Source organism: Scyliorhinus torazame, chromosome 8, assembly GCF_047496885.1.
Source record: "Scyliorhinus torazame isolate Kashiwa2021f chromosome 8, sScyTor2.1, whole genome shotgun sequence".
Lineage (NCBI taxonomy): Eukaryota > Metazoa > Chordata > Chondrichthyes > Carcharhiniformes > Scyliorhinidae > Scyliorhinus > Scyliorhinus torazame.
In genome coordinates, this window is record NC_092714.1 from 79,041,873 (window position 1) to 79,064,859 (window position 22,987).

The 22,987-nt window shown below is 42.5% G+C and overlaps 1 protein-coding gene and 1 long non-coding RNA gene across 11 annotated transcripts in view; one reads left to right on the top strand and one right to left on the bottom strand.

The window, feature by feature from the left end:
* The window catches only part of bcor (BCL6 corepressor), a 471,432-nt gene that overhangs the window by 306,605 nt on the left and 141,840 nt on the right, over positions 1 to 22,987 (top strand). The gene's annotated exons all lie outside the window — the stretch shown is intronic.
* LOC140427967 (uncharacterized) overlaps positions 1 to 22,987 on the bottom strand; it is a 43,489-nt gene that overhangs the window by 7,634 nt on the left and 12,868 nt on the right. Inside the window, exon 1 of one of the 2 annotated variants that reach the window (XR_011948675.1) lies at positions 2,157 to 2,233. The exons of the other annotated variant lie outside the window; for it this stretch is intronic. This is a non-coding gene — a long non-coding RNA (uncharacterized lncRNA). Of the gene's footprint in view, positions 1 to 2,156; positions 2,234 to 22,987 lie in introns of those variants that run through there. 2 annotated transcript variants of the gene reach the window in all.

Below are 22,987 nucleotides of genomic sequence, written 5' to 3' on the forward strand. Positions count from 1 at the left end.
TAAATGGAAAAGACAATAAAAAGCATACAGAGGGGATAGTATGATTTTATTGCATCAACAGCAATGCTTATTGGAGAAGACACTAAGAGGGGTTCTAGTTTGCATGAAAATGGACTTCATCTCAGTAAACCAAACCAGCCAAAAGATAACTAGAAATCTGCTACAGCAGGCCTCTTAGTATTCTGGAAAGAAAGTTTATCCTTGCTGTTACAAAGAGGATAGCTGATTAAACTGTTTACAGTGTTTTAAGGAGATGGCACAGTGGCGCACTGCTGCCTCCCGGGTTCGATCCCGGCCTTGGGTCACTGTCTGTAGTGTGGTAGGCTGCCACACTAAATTGCCCCTTAATTGGAAATTATTATTTTTTAAAAATACAATATTTTAACGAGGGACTTAAAAAAAAATTTAGAGTACAATTTTATTTCTCCCAATTTAGCGTGGCCAATCCACCTACCCTACACATCTTTTGGGTTGTGGGGGTGAGACCCACGCAGACAGGGGGAGAATGTGCAAACTTCACACAGACAGTGACCTAGGGCTGGGATCGAACCTGGTTCCTCAGCGCCACAGGCAGCAGTGCTAACCACGGTGCCACTGTGCTGCCCTTTATGGAGGGATCGAATAGTACATTTATTTTACTAATTGACAGCTTTGTGTGGGAATCTCAGAAAAGTTGAGTAATATTCTGCATTCAGGTAGGTTGGTGCATGCGGTGCTTCTGTTGAACCTAAAAAGATACATCATTAAGTGTAAACTATGGTGAGCTATTCCATTTAAGGCCAATGAAACTAAACTTTGTTTTTTTAAAGAAAATATATTAATTCACATGATATGGGCATTTGTGGCTGGTTAGTATTTACTACCTATTCTTAATTACCCTTGAGAAAGTGGAGACGTGCCTTTAGTCACTATAGTCCATGTGGTGAAGGCAATCCCACAGTGCTGTAAGGGAGGGAGTTCCTTGTTTTTTGACCCAATGACCATCAATATATTTCCAGATCAGGTTGGTGTGTAACTTGGAGGAGAACCTGGTCATTATAGTGTTCCCATGTGCATGCTACTACCCTTTTCATTAGTAGTAGATGTTGTGGGTTTGAGAGGTGTTGTCAGAGAAGATTTGGGAAATTGCTGAATTGCATCTTGTAGATGGTACACACTGCACGCACAGAGAGCTGGTGGTGGAGGGAGCAAGCGTTTGCTATAGTATACAGGGTCCCACTCAAACAGGCTGCCTTGTCCTGGATGTCATTGAACTTCTTGAGTATTGTTGGAGCTGTACCTGTGTAAACAGGTGGAGAGTACTCCATCACAATCCTGACTGTAGCTTGTAGATGATGGACAGGCATTGAGGAATCTGGAGGTAACTTAATACCCAGCCTCTGAACTGCTCTGATAGCCATGATACTTACTTGGTTAGCCCAGTTAAATTTCTATTCTTTGGTAATCCTAAATATGTTGGTGGGAAATTTGGCAATGGTAATGCCGTTGAGTATCAAAAGGAGATGATTAGATTCTCTCTTATTGGAAATGGTCATTGTCTGGCACTTGTGTGACACAATTGGTTTTTGACACTTAGCAGCCCAATTCCGAATGTCTCCCAGATTTTGCTGTGTGCAAACATGGACTCTTTTTGTTATCTACAGGGTTTTGCTAAAATTATATAAAATTGCTTTGTCACTCCAAGGGAATATATTGTGCTGCATGGCAAAATTTGTTACATGTTAGTGCGCCTTGGCATGGAGTTGAGATTTAATTAAAAATGTTGTGGTCAGTCAATTTGCCTGGATAAAATAGTCTCTAAGCAAGAAATTATTAGCAGGATAGCCTGAGGACATCAATGGTGATGGTTAGATGTGTTCCTTCCTACTCCCTTGCACTGAGGATTCTACCAGAAGATGAGTTTCAGTCTTGATTGAGAAACTGGTTATATCACTAAATGGAGCAAAGTAAATTGATGTTATAAACAGGAAAATCTACAAGGGTTTCACTTTGTATTATGTTTAAGGCAAATGTTATGTTGTTATTTAGATCTGTTCAGAAATTAATACTTTAACTGACTCAAGACTTTTTATGCAGAAATGTAAGAACTGGGCTGATAGTTCTGCTACAAATGTATGGGGCTTTCTCAGGTTTCATAGTGCCTGAAATAACTTTACCTAGTTATGTTTTATTATGTTCTGTCAGGCAATCACAGATCTCTTTTGTAGATATGTCAGCTGCCCATTCTCCTCGTGGAAGTCTAAGCAATGCAGCCTGAGACCAGAAAAGAGAGAATTAGATTACAGCATTAAAATAAATGCATTGCCCCAAATGCAAGTAACTTAGGAACTTGGAAATCTGTGCAAACAAAAGCGCAATCTGTCCGTAACATGACTGGTTGAGAATCTGAGGATATTTGTGGCTGCCAACAGACAGTGAGAAACTGTACATGCACACATAGCACTATGTGTATCTCCAGCTCTGTTCCGAGAGCCCTCTGAGAACAGTGGCTGAAAGCTGTGTTGTCATAAAAGTTTTTATTCCACAATTCTCTGTTTTTTTTCTCTTCCCCTAATGCTTGATATACACAAAGGAACATAGTTACAACAGATAGAGCATATCCAAAGCGCACCCAGTGTCTGTGCTTAAACTTATTGAACATCAAATATTTTCCATCACCTAGGGATGTGGGATCGGTCAAACCAACCAGCCAGTTTCTGTCCTCCTGTGAACCATACATAATTTTCCACTGAATTTAGCACTACTGTCTCATGCCGCTGAGGACCCGGGTTCTTTCCCAGCCCTGGATCACTGTCCGTGTGCAGTTTGCGCATTCTCCCCGGGTCTGCGTGGGTCTCACCCCCACAACCCAAAATAATGTGCAGGGTAGGTGAATTGCTGTGCTAAATTGCCCCTTAATTGAATACTCGGAATTAAAAAAAAAAAAATTCCAACAGAATTCACTGGATAGTGACTAGGAACTGGCTAATTATCGCCCAACTTCCATTGTCTGGAGATAGCGAGGCAAATTTAATCATACCCACTGTCGCCCTGCTGTTCAGCACAGGCAAGGGGTCAAACCTGGGGCATTTCCTGTTGTGCACAACCACTACCACAGCACACAATACATTAGTTCAGAGTGATTTTTGGAACACAATCTATTTGTCAGGCAGTCGGGTTTCTTCATAAATGTAAAAATACCAGTTGTAACCTGGTAAAATCTTAGGATTCAAGGAATATTTTCTATACCAAAAAATTTTCCCATACCAAGAATTACTTATTTTCATACCTCCTGTTTCAAACACTGAAATATGTCAGTCTCACAGCATATGGGTTTTCCGACTATTGACCTAGTAAATACTAAAGCCAATCTCTCTCCTCTCTTCAACTGAGTTTCCTTGATTAAATATTGGTTGAGAGACTGAATTTCCGGGAATATTTCCATTTGTATAACAGTACGTGCATCACTCTGCAATATCTTGCCCCTCAGTACATGAGTTGGCTGGTTTCTGCCAACTGAATGGATATGCAAGATTATCTAATACAGATATGATCAGAGGTCAACTTTATAAGTACGGAGATGGCTCATGATTTCAGACATCAGAGCCCATGCCACAGTAATTTCTGCATTGAAGTGTTTTTGCTTGTTCATAGGATGTAGGTGCTGATAACCAGGCCAGTACATATTGCACATTCCTAGTTGTCCTTGAGAAGATGATGGTGAGTTGCCTTCTTGAATTGTTGCAGCCTCTTGTGATGTAGGTGCATCCACAGTGCTGTTAGGAAGGGAGTTCCAGGATTTTGATCCACTGACAGTGAGTCCTAAAACTCTAAGGTGTGTCATTTAGGAGCTGGTCATGTTCCCATATGTATGCTGTCCTTCATTATTCCATGAGGTGTGGAAAGTACTGTCGAGGGAGCCTTGGCAAGTGGCCGTAGTGCATCTTATATATAGTACACATTGCTGCCATGGTGTGAATGTTTAAGGTGATTGATGGGGTGCCAATGAAGCAGATTTTATTGTCATGGATGGCGGTGAGCTTACTGAGTATTGTTAAAATTTCACTAATCCATTTTACAGAATCACAGAATAGTTACAACTCAAAAGGAGGCCATTCCTCCAAGCTACTAGATTGCCTTCATCCACTGCAATTCACTTGTCACTTTAACTGATCTACAGCATATGCTATTCCCCTGGTCTTACACTCATCTTTAGATCATCTCGACAACGAGGACACCTATGTCAGGCTGTTTATAGTTTTGATTTTAATACCATAATTCCAACCAAGCCCATATCCAAACTCCAAAACCTTTGCAACTGAATTCTCAATTTCCTGACCCACAGACCATAAGTAGTCATGATCGGTAACAACATCTCTTCCACAATAGTCCTTAACATCGGGGCCCTGCACGGCTGTGTACTCCGCTCGCTACCATGCTCTTTATACACATGATTTGACCCCAACTCCGTCTATAAGTTTGTTGATGATACAACTGTAGTGGGTCGGATTTCAAGCTCCGACAAGTCAGAGTACAGGAGACAAATAGAGAACATAGTAAGTAGCATGATGCAGTGACGACAATCTCTCCCTTAATGACAGTAAAACAAAAGAGCTGGTCGTCGACTTTAGGAAGCGAGATGTAGTACATTCCCCTGTCTATATCCGTGATGTCGAGGTTGAGTTGGTTGACCGTTTCATGTTCCTAGTTGTGAATATGAGCAACAATTTATCCTTTTTCACTCATGTCGACATTATGATTGAGAAATAGGAATAGAGAAATAGGAACCATGCATTTACTTCCTCAGGAAATTAAAGAAATTCAGCATTTTCATAGAATTTACAGTGCAGAAGGAGGCCATTCGGTCCATCGAGTCTGCACCGGCTCTTGGAAAGAGCACCCTACTTAAGCCCATGCCTCCACCCTGTCCCTATAACCATACCTAACCTTTTGGACACTAAGAGGCAATTTAGCATGGCCAATCAACCTAACCTGCAAATCTTTGGACTGTGGGAGGAAACCGAAGCACCCGGAGGAAACCCACGCAGACACTGGGAGAAAGTGCAAACTCCTCACAGACAGTCACCCGAGGCCGGAATTAAACCTGGGACCCTGGAGCTGTGAGGCAGCAGTGCTAACCACCATGCCACCTCAGTTCAGTTCCTGGTCAACCATGTTGCTGGAGGTCGATTCAGTGTTGGCAATGGTATTAAATGTCAAGGAAATATGATTAAATCATCTCCTGTTGGAAATAATCATTGCCTGGCACTTGCGTAGTGAAAATGTTCCTCACTAATTCTTAGCCCAAGCCTGAATGTTGTCCAGGTCTCACTGCATGTGCTTTATTATCTGAGGAGTTCTGAATGGAACTGAACACTGCCATCATCAGTAAACACTTGAATTCTGATCTTCTGATGGAAATATAGTCATTGATGAAGCAGCCCAAGTTGGTTGGGCAGAAGACGATGTCCAGAGAAATTCGGAAACAATGTCGGGCAGCAAAGTGGCGCAGTGGTTAGCACTGCTGCCTCACGGCGCCGAGGTTCGATCCCGGCTCTGGGTCACTGTCCGTGTGGAGTTTGCACATTCTCCCCGTGTTTGCGTGAGTTTCACCCCCACAACCCAAAGATGTGCAGGCTATGTGGATTGGCTACACTAAACTGCACCTTAATTGGAAAAAAAAGAATTGGGTACTCTGAATTTAGTTTAAAAAAAGATATTCTGTACTCTCCCTTCTGTCAGAGTGTTCTTCTCGTGGGTGGCTGTAGAGCTTGTAGCAAGTCTTTCTTCTTCATCAGGACCTCAGTAGTAAGCCTAAGTTTCTATTGGCTTTCTCCCCAAAGATATTGAGGCACTGCGGTTTCTACTTGGGGTGCCCTGGTCTCTCAATCCTGTACAATCTTGATTGTGAAGGTTTTTCAATGACTGTGCCTTCATTTGGTTGGTCTCAGACCCATACTCTCTCCCTGGGCTTCAGCACTGAAAACTCACGTGCTTTATGCCTGTCGTTAAAGTTTCAAGCCTGGTTACTCCTCTGTTCTTCCTCATGCTGTTTTACACTTTTATGGTGGTTTGTGTGATATTCAGTTTGAGTTTTTATTCTGGACCTGTAAACTATGTCCTCAACCTCCTACCCATCAGTAAATCAGATGAGAAGCCATTTGTAGTGGTAATGTTCAATAGCTCAAAAGAGTGAGGTTAAGATCTTGGTTTTCCTTCAATACATTTTTGATGGTTTGTATCTCTCTCTCAGCTTCTCCATTCACTTGAGCACGGTGAACTGATTACATGAATGAAGTCAGATTTGTTTCCCAAATTGTAGAATAGCTCTCATTAGCAAATTATAGTCCATTGTTGGACACTACAATATTCATGATGCCATGAGTTCCATAAATTCTTTTGAGGGATTGGATGATTGCTTCTGCTATTATACTGTATAATATACTAACTTCAATCCATCATGAGTGGTAATCAATGAAAATAAGGAAGGTTTTCCCCCTAAATTCAAGCGAGTTCCTTCCCAAGCACACCCATGGCTTTGATGGAAAAATAAAAGGTAATAGTGGTTAGTTTTGTTCTAGGCTGTTTACACCAAAAGTACAACAGTTAGAAATAATTTCTTCTACACAGCGATTAATTCCTGGCCACCAGACTGATTGTGCTTTCGCATAGCATTTTACTATTCCTAGATGAACTTGGTGAAGTCTTTGAAGAATATGAAGCTCGAAGTGCTTTTAGTACAACTATTCTCACATTGATGACTAGTGATTGACTCTGAGATGCTTTTACTGTTCAATTAACGGTAGCACAGTGGGTAGCACTGTTGCTTCACAGCTCCAGGGTCCCAGGTTCGATTCCCGGCTTGGGTCACCGTCTGTGTGGAGTCTGCATGTTCTCCCCGTGTCTGCGTGGGTTTCCTCCGGGTGCTCCGGTTTCCTCCCACACGTCCCAAAAGACGTGCTTGTTAGGTGAATTGGACATTCTGAATTCTCTGTCTGTGTACCTGAACAGGTGCCGGAAGGTGGCAACTAGGGGCTTTTCACAGTAACTTCATTGCAGTGTTAATGTAAGCCTACTTGTGACAATAAAGATTATTAAAAACTGTTGTATCAGATTATTATGGATATGGTCTGGCCATCCTTTCAGACAATATTCTCTGATCTGGAGACCTTCTTCACCTCATTGTTTTATTTCCTGAAACTTTTTTGCAGTAGCTGGTAAATGCTGAGTGATTAAGGATATATCTGCTAAAACACCTCGATGAATCCACATGTTTGTCACGAATACCATCAGATGGAACCAATGTGCCTGCTGTTGTTTGATAGTTTCCTTGCACACACTTTGCGATGGAATCATATCTCATCAATCTTAACCTGAACTACCGGACTCTGGGCACATCTTCAAATTTATTTCATGCTCAAAATCTCTTTTTACAGATTCAGTGTTTTCGAGCAACAAACAGTTTTGAAATGGTGTATTTATGTACAGTTGGGGCACTAACCCCCCCCCCCCCCACTCCCTCCCCATCCTTTGCTGGACATTCTTCTCACTTGTGTGCCATTTGAAAATGGCATTTGGTGGGCTTTTCCCCATTTTGGTGGGCATAGGCTTTAGCACTCCATCTCTTTCATGGCCCAAAAACTAAATGGTCTCAATCAATCCTTTCCATTGGACCACTCCTTCTCTGTGAACAAACTTCCAATTCTGTTTGTGGAGTTCCGTTAGCTTTGCAATATTCACTGCTTTCACTAGTGTTAAGTCCTCTCTTGTCTATGAGAGACCTGATTTTGCTTTGTTGATTTTGCTGGACTACAATCTTGTAATTATTCAACTCATCCTTTAAGATTCTATAATTGCAGTTCCCTGCCAGCCTATAAAGATGAGTGATGAACGGCTCCATGCTTTCATCTGGTCTTTGCTTTCATCTATTAAATTTAGCCCTTTATTATAAAATTCTGACATGTGCTGAAATAAGGTTCAAAAACTTGCAGGACTTCTTCATAAGGTTTTGAAATCTGCCTTGCTATTACATCATCATACATCATCAATGATAGATACTACTGCTTAAATTTGTATCGCGACCTCATCTTTTTCTTTTTTTAAAATAAATTTGAGTACCCAATTCATTTTTTTCAATTAAGAGGCAATTTAGCGTGGCCAATCCACCTACCCTGCACATCTTTGGGTTGTGGGGGTGAAACCCACGCAAACACTGGGAGAATGTGCAAACTCCACACGGACAGTGACCCAGAGCCGGGATCGAACCTGTGACCTCGGCGCCGTGAGGCTGCAGGGCTAACCCACTGCGCCACCGTGCTGCCCCACGAACTCGTCTTTTTAATCTTTTCCTGTAATCATGAAGCAGTTCTCTATCCTGTAAATTTTTTTCTCCAGTTCACCCAGTTTGGGCCTTCTGCACTCTGAAATGTTTCTGTAAGTGCTTGTGTGGACTCCATGCTTCTGCTGCACCCTGGAATTGTTTCTGCTTCTGTGATGCTGTTTTCTGCTCTCCGTCTGTGCTTACTGCTGTCCAGTCTCCGGGACTGTGTCTTAGCTTGCATCCTTTGCTCCTGCAATGTACTGACACCTTGCTAAGTTCTATTTTTTTCTTCTTTTGTCCTTCCTTCAAGGACCTCTTCCGTTTATGTTTTGCTGGGTCTTTTACTTGCTGCCACCATGTTTTGTTGTGTGGTCAGAGTCTAGAGGGGGTTTTGGGGGATTATCTGTTCTCTTAAAGTATACTGCTCCAGTCTGTAGTTTCTCAAAGCTATTAATCTATTTACAGCAATCATTTACACATTTGGACATCTACATGAGGTTGGAGTTTCTCCTCCCTCCAGTTCTCTCTTGCCTCTCAGTCATGTGATCTGACATCATTATTAGATTAACATCATGCTTGCTTCTGATTCTTAACTCTTTACCTTACATATTTCACATTTTTAATGATTCAAATTGACTGAATGACTCAATCTTACGATTTATATGCTAGTTCTAACTGAAAATTCTCAATATAAACTAGCTACTGACGGACACAATCAGCCATATTTTTTCCTACATGTTGAGCTGAATTTTTTTTTAAAAACAGGTTTACACTGAGTTACTAAGCCACGCAAACAGGGAAGGGCCTTGGTTCAATCTTTGGTCTTCGCTGAGTCAGATGATCTCAGCCAAGAAAATGCATAATTCGCCAATTTGACTCAGTACTGCTGGCTAAGGGAGGGGGAAACAATCCATATTCTTACTTTGCATAATATTTTAATATAAAGTAGAAAAAGGATTGGGCTCAACAACAGCAACTACATTTATTTAGTGCCTTAAACATGAAAAAGCATCCTAAAGTGCTGCACAAAGGCATAAGTGCTGCACAGAGGCATGTAGGGCAGCACGGTAGCACAGTGGGTAGCACTGTTGCTTCACAGCTCGAGGGTCCCACGTTCGATTCCCGGCTTGGGTCACCGTCTGTGTGGAGTCTGCATGTTCTCCCCGTGTCTGCGTGGGTTTCCTCCGGGTGCTCCGGTTTCCTCCCACAAGTCCCAAAAGACGCGCTGATAGGTAATTTGGACATTCTGAATTCTCCCTCAGTGTACCCAAACAGGCGCCGGAATGTGGCGACAAGGGGCTTTTCAAAATAACCTCAACTGCTCCTCATATGACAAGCTCTTCTTTCCAGGAATCATTCTTGTGAGAGCCTAGATAGAGTGGATGTGGAGAGGATGTTTCCGCTAGTGGGAAATCTAGAACCAGAGGCCACAACCTCACAGACTGAAGGGACGACCCTTTAAATCTGAGATGAGGAGGAATTTCTTGAATCTGTGGAACTCTTTGCCACATAAGGCTGTGGAGGCCAAATCACTGAGTCTCTTTAAGACAGAGATAGATAGGTTCTTGATTAATAAGGGGATCCGGAGTTATGGGGAAAAGACAGCAGAATGGGGATGAGAAACATATCAGCCATGATTGAATGGTGGAGCAGACTTGATGGGCCGAATGACCTAATTCTGCTCCTATGTCTTATGGTCTTATGGTATTCGATGAATGGACCAAAGTTTGACCAGACCTGTTTTTAAAGATGGCTTCAAAGGGCAAGATGGGAATGGAGTGGCAGAGAGGGACTGAATATTGAGAGAGGAAAGTAGCAAGGATTAATTCAACTGTTCTAGAACACAAAGAACAATCATTGGAGGAGCATGGTGTGGTTAATCCTATCTAAGACTTTTTGGAGAGATTGAGAAAGGTAAGGAGTCATACAGCACAGTATGACTTGGGTTGGTGCCACTTAATGCTTGGACATTTAAAAAAAAAATTTAGAGTACCCAATTCATTTTTTCCAATTAAGGGGCAATTTAGCATGGCCTACCCACCTAGCCTGCATATCTTTGGGTTGCGGGGGCGAAACCCACGCAAACACGGGGAGAATGTGCAAACTCCACACGGACAGTGACCCAGAGCCGGGATCGAACCTGGGACCTCGGTGCCGTGAGGCAGCAGGGCTAACCCACTGCGCCACCGTGCTGCCCTCGATGCTTTGACATGTTGAAGGACTTTGGACTAGATCTGGAGGTCAGAGATCCAAATAGTAGCTTGTAGGAAGAATGGGATGCTGAACTGGTGAAATCCGTGTCAATGTTATTGAACCCAGCAAAGTTTGAAAAATGTCAGAAGAGAATAAAATCGCAAAGTTTAAAATCAGAAGAAGAGGATAAAATCACAAAAGTTTTCTTGTTTAAAGTCAGGGTTTGACATATTCATATATAGACTTTAAACAGCAGTCACACAGTAGCATTTTGAGATAACTTCATAGTTTCACTTATTGGGGAGGAGGGATTGATCTAGACATTGAGGATTACAGCATTCTCGGAGTCATGTACCTTTCAGTACTAGTCTCTAGTTTTCAGTTTATCGTAAAACCTGTATGTTTCAAGATGTGAGGATCAGAAGGTACTTTTAAAGTTATCCATTGAACAAAGCAGACATATTTACATGTTTAGTCCAACTGCTTTAGGATTGTGATCATGCCATTACTAACTTGGCTGCTTCTTTTCCTTGTTACGCTATTTATTTCAGGTTTCTTTCAAGTGGCATGCAACATGAACTTTTCTTGACTTAATGATTACTTAATTACAAACAGATCCCATGTGACATTGCTCTTGACTTTATTGGCACGGGTGTGCAGTTGTAAAGTCTAGCCGCCAACCTGGAGTGTCCCTTTTAAGGTCACTCCTGAAATATCCTGTGTGTAGGAGTTGCAAAAAAATATATTTGAAGGTAATTGTGAATTTAAGAATGCTAGTTAGAATAATTGGTCTTGAAATAGCTTGCTTTTAAATTTTTTTCTCAAAGGATTCTTTTGCATCTGCAACAAAATATGATGGTAGAGTGCATTAGGCACAAGACCTTTTTTACACGTTAGCAAATTTCCTTGGTGCTACTCACAGCAAGTTGGTTGTTTTATAATGACAGGAATGTTGCATCATGTAAAATGAAATGTATTATTCTGTTGCAAAAGTATTAAAATGTGTCATTTTTAAGGCCACAAAGTCAAATTGATAATTACACCCGGGGTGAGTTTATACATCAGTGAATTAAGAAGATAGGGACTTTGTGACTTCAGTATGTTCTGTTCCTGGCGAGTTTGACTGTACATTCCAAATGTTTGTCTTTGTTTCTTTCCACCACTTTTCAAATGTGATGCAGAAACTTACATGAAACAAACTGCGATGTTGAAAGCGTGTGATGGACAGAAATTCTGTGCACATGTAAAGTTTTGTGAATATTACATGGATGTATATTATGTTGGAAGTTATGGTTTGTTAATCCATTACAGATATTAGCTGACCTGGTTGCATACAATAAAGAAGCTGATTACTGATTTAAAAGTACAATTTCAAAAAATGTTGATGATAATTGCTTATTGTCACAAGTAGGCTTCAATGAAGTTACTGTGAAAAGCCCCTAGTCATCACATTCCGGCGCCTGTTCGGGGAGGCCGGTACAGGAATTGAACCCACGCTGCTGGCCTTGTTCTGCATTACACGCCAGCTGTTTAGCCCACTGTGCTAAACATGCCCCTACTGGTTCAGTCACTTTCTGAAAAAATGGGATGAAAAACACTGTTTATTATACAATCAAATATTAGTTTCCAGTATTGTTAGTGCTTTTATAAATAACCTGATTTCTGAAGTGTAGCAGATTATTTGATTTGTTCACAAAACTGGTTTGCGAGTGGAATTGTTGCTGATACTTAGGCATATGTTGATCTCCATTGAATAAATTGTATTCTGTCATTTAAAAAAAATAATTAAATATATACACATGAATTACACATTGTTACAAGGTTTCCCAATATGACCGGATCTACTTTTTTAAAGGAAAAAATCTACTAGGTGTTGTAAATATGCTCTGTTCAAGATAATTACTTGGTGGTAGTTGTACAGATACAGATTTCTGGAGGTATTTCAAGTAGTGCAGGTAGAATTCATTTCTATATAATTGTCAGCAATTAATTTGAAAGCATGTTAGGGATATTTGTATTCACCCATAGTCAATGTAGTGTGAAAGAAAGAGTATTTCAGGCCAACTGCACAATACCATAACTTTAATATTTCAACCTGAGGAGAATTTTTTAATATAAATTTAGAGTACCCAATTTTTTTTTCCAATTAAGGGGCAATTTAGTCTATGATTCAACACTTTGCTTGCTCGTCTTCTGTATTATTAACCCTTATTCAAACTATCTTGTTGCGGAAAGTACTTCTTGTGATTTTTAAGAAATAAATTTAGAGTACCCAATCCATTTTTTCCAATTAAGGGGCAATTTAACGTGCCCAATCCACCTAACCTGCACATCTTTGGGCTGTGGGGGTGAAACCCACGCAGACATGGGGAGAATGTGCAAACTCCACATGGACAGTGACCCAGAGCTGAGATTCGAACCTGAGCCCTCAGCGCTGCAGTCCCAGTGCGATCCACTGCGCCACATGCCATCACAACCTGAGGAGAATTTTGAACGAAATGTTTGCATTATCAAAAGAAGTAAGGGCAGCATGCTGGCACATTGGTTAGCACTGTTGCCTCACGGCACCGAGCACACAGGTTTAATCCTGGCCCGGGTCACTGTCCGTGTGGAGTTAGCACATTCACTCCCTGGCTGCGTGGGTCTCACTCCCACAACCCAATAAGATGTGCAGGGTAGGTGAATTGGGCACGTTAAATTGCCTATTAATTGGAAAAAATGGATTGGGTACTCTAAATTTATTTCTTAAAAATCACAAGAAGTACCTTCCGCAACAAGATAGTTTGAATAAGGGTTAATAATACAGAAGACGAGCAAGCAAAGTGTTGAATCATAGAGTTTACAGGAGAAGTGAAAAACCATTAGAAAGGTGAAGATATCAGTCTGGAGGGAAACAAAGAGAATTAGTAAAAGATGAGGGATATCTCACAGAGGATGAAGGAGTTGTGAAGTTACTAAATGACTACTTTGCCTTGGTTTTAACAGCAGAATGTGATCATGATTCAAGAGTGGTTGGAGAAATGAACTGAGGTAGCTAAGAAACACTGCTGTAAAAGCTGGTGTAGCTTGAACTGTAAAAGATGCCGGAATCTGATGACAGACTTTCTGGAAAGATGAGGGAAATCAGTAGAAATATCTCTGACCATAATCTTTCAACTATCCATAGATATTCCAAAGGACTTCCAGATTCTATAGCATGGAATAGAACTGAGATTTAGAAAGAAATGGATTACTTCAGGACTGCTAGCATGGCTTTGTTAAACACACCATGTGTGACAAAATTCATAGACTCCTTTGAGGAAATACTGCTGCAATGATAGATTAAATAAAGTGGATGGTGTGTATCTGGATTTTTAGAAGATATTTTATTTAATGCCGCATTGGCGATCTTTATAAAATTAGGGTACATGCTATTAACAGAGATTATAGAAACATGGATAGGAAGTTATCTCAAAATGGGTTAGTGTATAGTCTCATTGTTCTTAATGCATATGAATGATCTGGATTCAGATGTAGGGGCACTGTCATATTTTGTAATAATGAGACTTTTTCCCACACTATGGATTTGGAAATTTTTCTTAAGGCAAAGCATATTTATTTAAAAATGGCTAGCATTTATGTCATAAAATGTCCCAAGATACTTCACAGGAGTGATTATCAATTAGAATTTGACACAAAGGCACATGGAATACTAGGGCAGATGAACAAAAGTTTGGTAGGCTTTCAGGAGAATCTTCGAGCAGGAGAGTGAAGTAGAGAGGCAGCGAGGATTAGGAAGGAAATTGCAGAGTTACAGGTCTTGGCAGCTAAAGGCTCGCTGACCAAAGAAAATACAAATAAAGCTGTGAAAGCTTTAGCTGAGACAAAGGCCACAATACCGGAGAGGTTTTCCAAAATCATCTTGCTTAAGTCTAGAAAGGTGACTAATTCATGTGTGGTAGCATGGCATGTTCTTTATTTTGTATCATTATACAAGGCCAGGATTGGAGAAGCATAGTTATTTTGCAAGGTTGCAGGGCTAGAGAACATTAATAAGATGGGGAGAGGTAAGACCATGGTGGGATTTAAAAATCATTATGGGATTTTTAATACTTAGGTAGCACTGGACTGGGAGTTATATAGGTCAGCTGCACAGGAAAGGTAGCACTGGACTGGGAGTTATATAGGTCAGCCGCACAGGAAAGGGTAAGATCTAATTAGCGTAAGTCAGGATCTGTCCAATCAAGTTTTGGATGAGCTCAAGCTTGTGGTACAAGGTAATGATTGGAATCAAATCTTGAAGTAAAAAAGGATTGATCAAGGTGTCAAGGTCAGGTGAACTGTGGCATTGGCGGAGTTGCACAGTTGCACAATGTTACAGAGGTGGAAGTCCTGGTGAAGGAGGACATGTATGGGAGAACATTCATCTCGGGGTCAAATGAGATACCAAAGTTGCAAACAGTTCAACTTGGATAGTGACCAGGGAACGGGAAGGAATCGTGGTGAGGGAATGGAGCAGCTTTGTGGTGAGGATTGAAGATGATTCTTCGGTCTGCCCAATTTTAAAAAAAAAATGTTTTATTCAAATTTTTCGGCCAAACAAAACAGTACAAAGGTTTTTCCTTTTTACAACAATAAAACAATATAAATAACAGTGACCGTTTTTAATAAATAAATAATATATAAACTAAATGGCAACTGCCATAACAAAAATAATAGCTCTCGCAAATAATAAAATCAAGCAATCCAATATACATAACCAAGTACAAATATCTATACAAAGACACCCCTGAGGACCCCCCCCCCTCCCCTCCCCCCTGGGTTGCTGCTGTCACCTTCCCATTTCCTTTATCGTTCTGTGAGGTAGTTAATGAACGGTCACCACCGCCTGGTGAACCCTTGAGCCGAACCCCTTAGTGCAAACTTTATCCGTTCTAGTTTTATAAACCCTGCCATGTCGTTTATCCAGGTCTCCACGCCCAGGGGTTTGGCTTCCTTCCACATAAGCAATATCCTTCGCCGGGCTACTAGAGACGCAAAGGCCAAAACATCAGCCTCTCTCGCCTCATGCACTCCCGGCTCTTCGGCAACCCCAAATATAGCCAACCCCCAGCTTGGCTCGACCCGGACCCCCACCACCTTCGAAAGCACATTCGCCACCCCCACCCAGAACCCCTGCAGTGCCGGGCATGACCAAAACATGTGGGTGTGGTTTGCTGGGCTCCTCGAGCATCTCCCACACCTATCCTCTACCCCGAAAAATTTATTGAGCCTTGCTCCGGTCATATGCGCTCTGTGCAAAACCTTGAATTGTATCAGGCTAAGCCTGGCGCACGAGGACGAAGAGTTTACCCTACAAAGGGCATCTGCCCACAGCCCCTCTTCAATCTCTTCCCCAGCTCTTCTTCCCATTTTCCCTTCAGCTCATCCACCATGATCTCCCCCTCGTCTCTCATTTCCCTGTATATATCCGACACCCAACCATCCCCCACCCATGTCCCTGAGATCACTCTATCCTGAATCTCCTGCGTCGGGAGCTGCGGGAATTCCCTCCCCTGTTGCCTCGCAAAAGCCCTCAGTTGCATGTACCGAAATGCATTCCCTTGGGGCAACCCATATTTTTCCGTCAGCGCTCCCAGACTCGCAAACGTCCCGTCTAAGAACAGATCCCTCAGTTGCACAATCCCAGCTCTCTGCCATGCTCTAAATCCCCCATCTATTCTCCCCGGGACAAACCTATGATTATTTCTTATCGGGGACCGCACCGAGGCTCCCGTCATTCCCCTATGCCGTCTCCACTGCCCCCAAATTTTCAGTGTTGCCATCACCACTGGACTTGTGGTGTATTTCATCGGGGAGAACGGCAACGGCGCCGTCGCCAGTGCTTGTAGGCTGGTTCCTTTGCAGGACACCATCTCCAATCTCTTCCACGCCGCTCCCTCCCCTTCTCCCATCCAGTTACACACCATTGAAATATTGGCGGCCCAATAGTACTCACTTAAGCTCGGTAGTGCCAGTCCCCCCCTCTCCCTGCTACGCTGCAAGAACCCCCTCCTCACTCTCGGGGTCTTCCCAGCCCACACAAAACTCATGACACTTTTCTCGATTTTCTTGAAAAAAGCCTTTGTGACCATCACAGGGAGGCACTGAAACACAAAAAGGAATCTCGGGAGGACTACCATTTTGACCGCCTGCACCCTACCCACCAGTGACAGGGGCACCATGTCCCATCTCTTAAAATCCTCCTCCATCTGTTCCACCAATCGTGTTAGATTTAGCCTATGTAAGGTTCCCCAACTCCTGGCTATCTGAATCCCTAAGTACCGGAAATCTCTTGTTACCTTCCTCAGCGGTAAATCATCTATTCCCCTACTCTGCTCCCCCGGATGCACCACAAACAACTCACTCTTCCCCATATTCAATTTGTAACCTGAGAGTTCCCCAAACTCCCTGAGTGTCTGCATTATCTCAGGCATCCCCTCCACTGGGTCCGCAACATACAGCAATAAATCATCTGCATACAATGATACCCGGTGTTCTTCTCCTCCCCTGAGTACTCCCCTCCACTTCCTGGAGCCCCTCAATGCTATGGTCAGGGGCTCAATTGCCAATGCAAACAGTAACGGAGACAGGGGACACCCCTGCCTCATCCCTCTATAAAGATGGAAGTAGTCAGACCTCTGCCTGTTCGTGATCACACTTGCCACCGGGACCCTATATAGCAGCTGTACCCATCCAATAAACCCTTCTCCAAAACCAAATCTCCTCAACACTTCCCACAGGTAGTCCCACTCCACTCTGTTGAATGCTTTCTCGGCGTCCATCGCCACCACTATCTCCGCCTCCCCCTCCGGTCTGCCCAATTTTTAATTGACAGACATTTCTTCTCATGAAATACTGAATGTCGGAGAAGCAACATGACAAGTTGGAGCAAGTGGATAGATTGCATGAAGCGTTGATAGGTACAGATATCTGTTGTCAGTATCCCCGTGCAACCTGATGTGTTTTTGTGAAGAGCAATGTTTAGGTGAGAAGTAGGAGGGTGCCAAGGATAGATCCTTTGGGGACTCCAGATGTAATGATGTGGGAGGGGGGTAAGGGAAACTATCATAATGATTCAACTGGTTGCAATTGGATTGATGAGAATGGAACCAGGTGATGGGAGTTCCACCCAACTGGACAAAATATCAGAGAGTATCAAGATGTTAATAAGCTGTTATTGATTATGTTTCTCCACATTTAATACAAAAATATTCAAATAGCAATTGGAAAACATCTCATTGTGCTGGAAGCTCACCGTTCTGTTTTTGGCAGTGAACAGAAGGGATTCAGGCTAGCAGAGATTATTTGAATTTGAACAGCCACGTGCTTAAAGAAAAAGCTGTGAAAACTTTAGCTGAGAGAAAGGTCAGAAATATCAGTTGTTCAAAATCATTTTGCTTATGTCTGGGATGGTGACTCACTCACGTGGTTTGCATGGTGTGTTCTTTATTTTGTATCATTGCACAAAAGATAAGTTGTAATGTTTGAATCAAGTCTAGTGACGACTCTCATTCTGTATTATGAAATTAAGTAGCAGGTCTCATATCATCAGATGTTTGCCTGGTCCACTTTTGGGGGATCGAAGAAGCACACGTGCAAAAGACAAAAATATCCAATCCGGGTCACAAGGATACTTTGTTAAACCCTAGCTTATGCTATCATGCAAGTAAATATGAAGCAATACGAGTTAACTCCATAAAGTAAGATGCTGGGACTAAATACAGGAGTGATTGGTGCCACCGAACTGGATTGGATATGTTTATTTTCACGTGTACCGAGGTACAGTGAAAAGTATTGTTCTGTGTGCAGCTCAGACAGATCATTCCGCACATGAAAAGAAAATACATAATAGGGCAAACATAAAATACACAATGTAAATACATAGACACAGTCATCGGGTGAAGGATACAGAAGTGTAGTACTACTTGGTAGAAAAGATGTGTGAAGAGGTCAGATCAGTTCATAAGAGGGTCATTTAGGAGTCTGGTAACAGCGGGGAAGAAGCTGTTTTTGAATCTGTTCGTGTGTGTTCTCAGACTTTTGTATTTCCTGCCCGATGGAAGAATGGAAGAAGTTGGGAGAGTGAATAAGCCGGGTGGGAGGGGTCTTCGATTATGCTGCCTGCTTTCCCAAGGCAGCGGGAGATGTAGACAGAGTCAATGGATGGGAGGTAGGTTTGTGTGATGTGCTGGGCTGTGTTCATGACTCTCTGAAGTTTCTTGTGGTCTTGGGCCGACCAGTTGCCATACCAGGCTGTGATGCATAGGAGCTTTCTATGGTGCATCTGTAAAGGTTGGTAAGTGTCACTGTGGACATGCCGAATTTCCTTAGTTTCCTGAGAAAGTATAGGCACTGTTGTGCTTTCTTGGTCGTAGCATCAATGTGGGTGGACCAGGACAGATTGTTGGTGATGTGCACACCTAGGAATTTGAAACTGTCAATCATCTCCACCTCCGTCCCCATGGATGCAGATACTTTGCTTCCTGAAGTCAATGACCAGCTCTTTAGTTTTGCTGACATTGAGGGATAGATTGTTGTCACTGCACCACTCCACTACGTTCCCCATCTCCCTTCTGTATTCTTTTTTTTGTTCTTTTAAAAAATAAATTTAGAGTACCCAATTCATTTTTTCCAATTAAGGGTCAATTTAGCGTGGCCAATCCACCTATCCTGCACATCTTTGGGTTGTGGGGGTGAAACCCACGCAAACACTGGGAGAATGTGCAAACTCCACACGGACAGTGACCCAGAGCCAGGATCAAACCTGGGACCTCGGCGCCGTGAGGCAGCAGGGCTAACCCACTGTGCCACCGTGCAGCCCTTCCCTTCTGTATTCTGACTCACTGTTGTTCGAGATCCGACCCACTACGGTCATGTCATCAGCAAACTTGTAGATGGAGTTGGAGCCAAATTTTGCCACGCAGTCGTGTGTGTATAGGGAGTATAGTAGGAGGCTAAGTACGTAGGCCTGCGGGGTCCCAGTATTGAGGACTATAGTGGAGGATGTGTTGTTGTTTATCCTTGCTGATTGTAGCCTATCGGTCAGGAAGTCAAGGATCCAGTTGCAGAGTGAGGAGCCAAGTCCTAGGTTTTGGAGCTTTGATATGAGCAGGGATTATGGTGTTGAAGGCGGAGTTGTAGTCAATAAATAAGTGTCTGATGTGGGAGTCTTTGTTGTCGAGATGCTCCAGGGATGAGTGTAGGGCCAGGAAGATGGCGTCTGCTGTGGACCGGTTGCGGCGGTATGCGAATTACAGTGGATCTAGGCATTCTGGGAGTATGGAGTTGATGTGCCTCATGACCAACCTCTCGAAGCACTTCATTATGATCGATGCCCAGGCCACCGGACGATAGTCGTTGAAGCACGTTGCCTGGTTCTTCTTTGGCACTGGTATGATGGTAGTCTTCTTGAAGCAGGTGGGGACCTCAGAACGGAGTAGTGAGAGGTTGAAGATATCCGCGAACACATCTGCCAGCTGGTCTGCGCATGATCTGAGTGCACGACCAGGGACCCCATCCGGACCCGTGAAGGAGATGTATATGGCAGAGTGGAATTTGTAACAAGCTCATTAGAATTTGCAGACAAAGAGAAAGGAATGGTGTAGAAGATGGCACGGTGGTGCAGTGGTTAGCACTGTTGCCTCATGGCGCCAACGATCCGGATTTGATCCTGGCCCTGGGTCACTGTCCATGTGGAGTTTGCACGTTCTCCCTGTGTCTGCATGGGCCTCACCCCCACTACCCAAAAATGTGCTGGGTAGGTGGATTGGCCATGACAAATGTCCCTTTAATAGGGAAAAACAATTGGGTACTCTAAATTTAGGGAAGAAAATGGCACATGATTAACCAACGAGATCTGTAAGTTACTTTAATAATTAAACTCACGGTTTTATTTGAAGTTACCTCTTGTTCTCAAATTATACCCATGTTTCCTGAACTTACTGAGACATCCCATTACCCAAGCAAAAGCCAATTTTAGTAACTTTATATGTCAAATCCAGTTAATAGTTATCACACAATACCACTTAAGTTTTCTCAGACTTGGTCACCTATCTTCCTGGTTCAGCGTAGGCACAAAACTGCTCTTCTCTTAAGAGAATATCTGCAATCTGCCATGGCTCTAAACGTTAGCTGGAACATGCCTCCATAGCTTGGATCGCAGGTGGAACTGGCCTGCCTTGCTGTTGAATGGAGAACTAGTCTGCTTTCCCAATGAGGGTAGTAGCAGTTATACGGTTCAATTTATTTGATATTCCTCTTTGTGGGTTCTGCCATCTACCTTGCTCAAATTCCTTGCCTTTTGAAGTTACCATTTATGTAGCCCCACTGATCTCTGGTAAACAATTTCTCTAACATCTATGGTGAAGACAGACACAAGATGCTATTCAATGCCTCCGCCATTCCTTTGTTTTCAATTATCAGTTCCCTGGACTCTCTATCCAGAGGACCAACTCTAGCTCTTTTCCTATTTAAATACTTGTTGAAACTCTTACTATCCATTTTTATATTATTAGCTAGCTTTTCCTCATACTTTATTTTCTCCCTTTTTTAAAGCCAGTCTTTGCTGGTTCTTAAAATCTGACCAATCCATCAGTAATCTTTGCAGAATTTTACAATGTTTCTTTCAATTTGATAAACCCTCCATTTTTAGCAACAGATGATATATCCTTACATCCATTTAAAATCTTTCTTTCTCACTGGGATAAATCTTTGCTGAGCATTATTAAATATCTCCTTAAGCATTTCTACTGCATCTTTACTGTCCTACCTTTTAACCTAGCTTCCCAGTTCACTTTAGCTTGCTCCACCTTCATGCCCTTATTACTTTTATTTATATTAAAAATGCTTGTTTATTGGGCAGCACGGTGGCACAATAGTTAGCTCTGCTGTCTCACGGCGCTGAGGTCCCAGGTTCGATTCTGGCTCTGGGTCACTGTCCGTGTGGACTTTTCACATTCTCTTCATGTTTGCGTGGGTTTCGCCCCCATAACCCAAAGATGTGTAGACTAGGTGGATTGGACACGCTAAATTGCCCCTTAATTGGAAAAAATGAATTGGGTACTGAAATGCTAGTTTACGCCCACAATTCTCCCCTTCAAACTGAACATGAAATTCTATCATGTTATGCTGTCGCCTTCACCTAGAGGCTTCATTACCTTGAGGTTCTTGATTAATTCTGTCTCATCGTTCATTAGCAGGTGTTTGGCGCTAAAATGAACAGCACTAAGAACTTTTCTTGAAAGCATTCTATGAACTCATTTTCCTTTGCCAATTGATTCACCCAATCTACATGTTGATTAAAGTCACCCGTGATTATTGCAGTACCTTCTTTACATGTCACATTTATTTATTTATTCCAGTATCACTGTCCTATAGTGTAACTACTGTTAGGGGGACCTATAAACTACTCCTGCAAATGTCCTGTAACTTTCTCTATTTCTTAACTCTACCCAAACTGCTTCTACATTTTGTTCTTTCAAACTAAGGTCAACTCTCACTACTGTACTAATGATGTCATTAATTAGCAGAGCTAACACGCCATTTTTCCTTGCTTCCTATCCTTTTCAAAATGTCAAATATCCTTCAATATTCAGATCCCAGCCTTGTTCACCTTGCAACCATGTCTCTATGATGGCTATCAGGTTATACATATTTATTTCTGCATCCATTTTGTTATGAATGCTGTGTGCATTCAGATACCGAACATTTAATTGTCTTCTTACCATTTTTGCAATATCTGGTCTTATCTACTAGAGCACACTTAATTTTACATGCTCTGTCCCTTCCTGCCACACTCTGGTTATCATTATCAAATCACTACCCTGCTTTATTACCTCATAGTTTCCTTTTGATTCACCACATCTTCTCTTCCACGTCTCCTCTCACGTGGTCCCTTCCCTTCCCCCCGCCCTTTAGTCTTTTAGTTTTAAACCCTGTCTACTGCCCTTTTTATATGACTCACCACACTGGTCCCAGTGTGGTGCAAATGCTTTTGTCACTTAGCAACTGAAGCATAAATGTTCAGGTCTTGCTGCATGCAGGCATGGTCTTTTTCATTATTTGAAAAGTTACGAATGGGACTGAACACTCTGCAATCATTAGTAAATTTCCCCAGTTTGTGCTGGAGGGAAAGTCATTGACAAAGCAACTGAAGATGGTTGGACCTAAGCCACAGCGCTGAGAAAGACCTACGGTGATATCCCAGGGCTGACATCATAGAATCATAGAATTTACAGTGAAGAAGGAGGCCATTCAGCTCATCAAGTCTGCACCGGCCCTTGGAAAGAGCACCCTACCGAAGCTCATACCTCCACCCTATGCCCACACCTCCATCTAACCTGTTTTGGACACTAAGGGCAATTTAGCATAGCCAATCCACCTAACCTGCACATATTTGGACTGTGGGAGAAAGCCAGAGCACCCAGAGGAAACCCAGGCAAACACTGGGAGAACGTGCAATTCCACACAGACAGT